We start from the raw sequence: 5,287 nt of genomic DNA on the forward strand, positions 1-5,287 counted from the left end.
AATCGCCTTTTTGCAGAGAACAGTGACGTTGCCACAACAGAATTAAACAGGAAACCATGGCCACGGTTAAGCTGCCAATGGACAAAACACTATTTTGTCCCCTAAAGGGGCGATAAATTAAAAGTTTTGGGGTTTCTTCGACCATGGTATAAACAATCCAATAAAACGCAATTTCTGCACAAATGGCTCTTTGATAATTTACAGTCTCTTCGGATGGGGGGGCATGCAAAATTGTTACTCATGTCGGCAACTCTGGAAATATATAGGCTCGGAAAAGACATTTAAGTTTTTAATTTAAGAGTTTTAATTTGCGGATATCAAATATACACCGAGGCTAAGTAGACAGCCATCTACGTTTACCTCGAGAGTCCAGTTTATGTTCGTGAGATATTAGACAAGAAAACGGTCACAGAGAGAGAACACTGTTTAATCTCATAATGTACTAACTTTGTAGCGAACACGGGGTATGGAGACGGACAAGGAGCAAGGAAAAACACATACGCCCCCTCTCGAGGGTACGAAAAGGCAACGATACCACGCCGAGACATTTTAACGGCAAAACTACGTGATAATTAAAAGAGGGAAAAAATTGTTTTCATCCTTACGCTTAATCTGCCGGGGTTTGCTCTGCTTTCTTCGGGACATGGTTTCCCCCTCTCGTTTCCCACGGCCGCCGGATCTCTAAAGGAGAGACGCTGCCTTCTTGTTCCCACCAGGAAAAAAAACAAACTTAAAGCTAGCGCTGTGCTGCGTTTCGATCTCCGACCGGAGATATCCGCATGACCTGCCTGCACTCTGATATCCTCGACACGACAGCTACCTGTGGCTAACTTTGGGTTACTTTTCCAGCGTCGTCCCTTTTCTCCCTCTCTCCCTCTCTATCTCTGTCTCTCTCTCTTATTCTTCTTCGTGACGGATCGCGCCTTTGGTTTACCGACTGAGATCGCGGTGGTCCGCAGCGATGACAGTTGACGTCCCGTTCGCCGACTACACGCGCGGTCAGTCGCGGTTGAGGAGGTGAACCGTACAACTGCCTGGCCTGTGTGCTGTCAGGTTCTCCGGCCGGCCCGCCCCCTGTACCGGACAGGCGGTTTCAATGGAGCTCACTCGTTACAGTGAACCACGGTACTATCGCGGAGCACATTAACCCCGCCCCCCGCCGTTTTGACACGCCCCTTACGTCAACGTAATCGAACGCACTCGCTTCCTACTGGTCTGCGTATACTTGTGTGTAAAAACAATACGCGTTTCTTCCGTTTTTCATCCTGTTCGGTTTTGATTTAGGTATTCCTGCCTGTTAATTTATACGCGACGGCAGTTTCCAAGCGCTGTTTATTTGCATTATGCGGGCGGAACCCCGAGCTTCCCCCCCCCCATGAGATGACGGTTCGTCTGTGGCGTGAACCTGATGAATTTAACGTCATGAGTTGTCATTACTAGTATTGCCGCGGTGTGCTGTGTGGTTGACTGTTTATTCTAAGTATTTGCGTGCCGGTGCAGGCTTTTCGTTCGGTCGAGGTTTTATCGCTAAACAACAAGCAAAGTATGACAGAGACATTGTAGATCGTCCACATAAACGTGAATTATCAGCTCAACTAAATGCTGTAGTTTCATGGCCCTCGTGTATTTGGTGTATTATGGCTGGACGTGAAGGCAGCAAGGCAGCACTCCTGTTCAAATTGGAATTTCATTATGGCGCCTGAGCGCGGGTCGTCTGGCACGCTCATGACACGATATGAAAACGAAGGACAGGGCACTGATGACAGAAGTCAATTAGTGGCTTGAGAGGTGTTGATACGAAGAGTTAATTACTCTGACATTAATCATGATGAAGGCATTGCCAAGAAAAACCAATTTATATTAAGTCGTTGTGCTAAGTATCTGTTTCAAACATCATAGAGTTGTAGGAAATTTGACGGAAACATACATTTGATTTTAACCACAGTCATTTTGGAGTTCAGTAAAATCAGTTTTTATTGCAGTAAATCAAGAGAAATTAATCAAAAGTCACTAATATGTACAATAACACATATTGAAGTTTCCACTGAGTGAACAAACAGAGGGATATTAAGGTATCGCTTTTGAAGGACGGCTTCAGATTGAGTTCTGAGATTGTCCAAAAAGTGTTTTGGAACATGAACTGGTAACCTTTTGTTCTCTGTTAGTGCCCTGCAACCCTTGCAATGAACACTTGGGCCAGCCGTTTACTGTGACCTGCCGAATTCAATAGCGCCATCTAGTGGTGATCTTGAATCACATTAAATTAAAACCTTGGTACCAGCTGTGCTTAGTGCTTTAAGTCTGTCCAGCATTTTCCCCGCGTGTGTGTGTGTGTGTGTGTGTGTGTGTGTGTGTGTGTGTGTGTGTGTGTGTGTGTGTGTGTGTGTGTGTGTGTGTGTGTGCGCGTCCTCACGTCTTCTTCTCCTGGATCACCACCTTGCCGTGGTGGAGAAGCTTGCATGTACCAATGGTCCCAAGAGCTATGCCATCTGGAGTATGGCTCCTGGTAGGGTCACCCAAGGCGGATAGGTCAAGAGGGAGGTTCCAGATGAAGCGCGATCCAACAAAGACCTCAACGGCGGAACTGGCAGATGTCATCTCCAGGTCACAACGACAGTGAAGGTGGATGAAGGCTGCAACAGAGGGTGGCCCCCAATCGTCTTGGTTCTCCATGCCATTGGACTCTGGCGACTCCCTGCCAATAACCGTTTGGTGGCTGCAGGCACATCAGCCATTCCACGTAAAAAGCTTTCATGCACAGGCATCCTCCCATTATGCAGCTCCAGGATCAGCCTCTACCTGAGGACCCAGAGGGAAGACGGTCATACTCGACCCTGAGTGACCGCCAATGATGATGATGATGTTTGTGTGTGTGTGTGTGTGTGTGTGTGTGTGTGTGTGTGTGTGTGTGTGTGTGTGTGTGTGTGTGTGTGTGTGTGTGTGTGTGTGTGTGTGTTAATTTGTGTAAAACAGAGGGGAGGAAAAAATGCAAACCCTGTTCTCTCCTTCAGTGATTATCTACTACTACTATTTTCGGCTGTTCCCGTTAGGGGTCGCCACAGTGGATCATCCGTTTCCATCTCTTCCTGTCCTCTGCATCTTCCTCTGTCACACCAGCCACCTCCATGTCCTCTCTCACCACATCCATAAACCTCCTCTTTGGCTTTCCTCTTTTCCTCTTCCCTGGCAGCTCGATATTCAGCATCCTTCTCCCAATATACCCAGCATCTCTCCTCAACATACGTCCAAACCATCTCAATCTTGCCTCTCTTGCTTTTTCTCCAAACCGTCCAACCTAACCTGTCCCTCTTATATACTCGTTCCTAATCCTGTCCTTCCTCGTCACTCCCAATGAAAATCTTAGCATCTTCAACTCTGACACCCCCGCCTCCAGTCTTTTCATCAGTGCCACTGTCTCCAAACCATATAACAGAGCTGGTCTCACAACCATCTTGTAAACCTTCCCTTTAACTCTTGCTGGTACCCTTCTGTCGCAAAAAATGCAAAATCCTGTTCTCTCCTTCAATGACTACATATTGTGTAAATTTGTTTGTCTCTCTGTCTGCTGCTGTAAAAGGCCTGGTCTAATTGAACACCTTGCATATATCCCTGTGAAGACATTATTTTACCTGTCTCAAGACACATTTTAACTTCTGCATTTTTGTCATGTTCTTTCTCCGACCAGTGTACAGAAGATTAATTTCAAACCAGTATCAGAAAAAGTATTTGAACTCTTGGGGTAATTGATGCATTGAACTAATTGAATTCATTCAGCATGGGGCTCATTGCTTCTGTAAATTTCCCCAGACCTTCATCAACTCATTGACATGGTCAAATCAAAATCAAATCAAATCAATTTTATTTGTATAGCCCAATGTCACAAATTACAATTTTGCCTCAGTGGGTTTAACAGCAACACAACATCCTGTCCTTAGACCCTCTCATCGGATAAGGAACAACTCCCTAAAAAACCCCTTTAACAGGGAGAAAAATGATGTTGGTGATGACACTGAAGTAGTAGTGACATACATCGACTGTAATGGTAAGGTTTCTATTGCTTGAACTGCACCGCACTGGGTGAATGGCTTAATGTAATCCCCAAATGACTGAAACACATTCCCAAATAAGCATCTTCAATGTCATTAGCTCAAACCTGTTTCAATATCCTGACAATTTTCCCTGGAAGGTCCACTGAGAAAATATAACCATTTCCTAACAGGTAAGGAGGAAATTTGTTTCGAAGGTATACCTTTTTTGGAGATATACCACTTTGATGTAGGGTCCTGCACCATGTTTGTGTTCGCTCTCAGTATCCCTGTGACATAGTTGTGTATGAGCGTGCCTGGATCCATCAGCATCCTGAACAAGTTGTGCAATTTAGGAAAAAAGTCGGAGTCAATTTTCATGGCAAAGGCGGGATTGCGGCAGTGAGCTTCTACCCCATCCAGCATCATCACTGTCTTGATGGTCAGATTGAAGTAGCCGTCCTGACAGTTACCTTGGAGAATGTCATGGTGCTCCTGGCTCTTCAGCGTCACTGCCTCCTGCTGCTACTTCGCCCTTCTCCATTTAGCAGACCCAGCAGGAAAAGGAGTCGCACCACCTGTCCCAGAACTAAGCTTTCCTGGCCCCACGTGCTGTGGATGGCCTGTCTGGATAGAAGATCACCTGGTGCCACTGACACCATCAAGACTAGAAAGGGAATATTGGCCTCCTGGCACTCTGACTCATCCAAGATAAAATGATACCGCTGTGGATAGGCAACTTGGTATGGAGGGTATGCTTTGTTGTCTTTGGCACTGACCGAAGAGAGGGAAGGTAGGTCCCTATTACTGTAGAGAAGTGTCTGGGTCCAGTTTGTCTGCTGGGTGAGGACCTGCTTCATGGAGGATGTCACCAAGGGAAACAATGCAAGAAGGACAAATCCCATGAAGCATTAGTAATACCTCTGACACTGAAAAGTCCTCCTTACATGAGAAGAGAATTTAGATCAAGTCAAGTCAATTTTATTTGTATAGCCCAATATCACAAATTAGCTTCAGTGGGCTTAATGGCAACACAATACCCTGTCCTTAACCCACTCATTGGACAAGGAACTCCCCCCTAAAAAAAAACCTTTAACAGGGAGAAAATAATAGGAAGAAACCTCAGGGAGAGCAACAGAGGAGGGATCTCTCTCCCAAGACGGACAACATGCAATGGATGTTGTGTTTACACAATACAACATTGAAAGAGGATAAACAGAATTAGAATGGACTTATACAAATTTATGAAGAATATGATGCGC

At 45.5% G+C, this 5,287-nt stretch overlaps 1 pseudogene; it reads right to left on the reverse strand.

Annotated features, from left to right (window-relative positions):
• Positions 1 to 3,976: 3,976 nt before the first annotated feature.
• On the reverse strand, positions 3,977 to 4,885 carry LOC130128476 (beta-1,3-galactosyltransferase 2-like; annotated as a pseudogene).
• Between the last annotated feature and the right edge of the window lie 402 nt (positions 4,886 to 5,287).

The sequence above is a fragment of the Lampris incognitus genome, chromosome 18 (genome assembly GCF_029633865.1).
Source record: "Lampris incognitus isolate fLamInc1 chromosome 18, fLamInc1.hap2, whole genome shotgun sequence".
In the NCBI taxonomy this organism is placed as follows: Eukaryota; Metazoa; Chordata; class Actinopteri; order Lampriformes; family Lampridae; genus Lampris; species Lampris incognitus.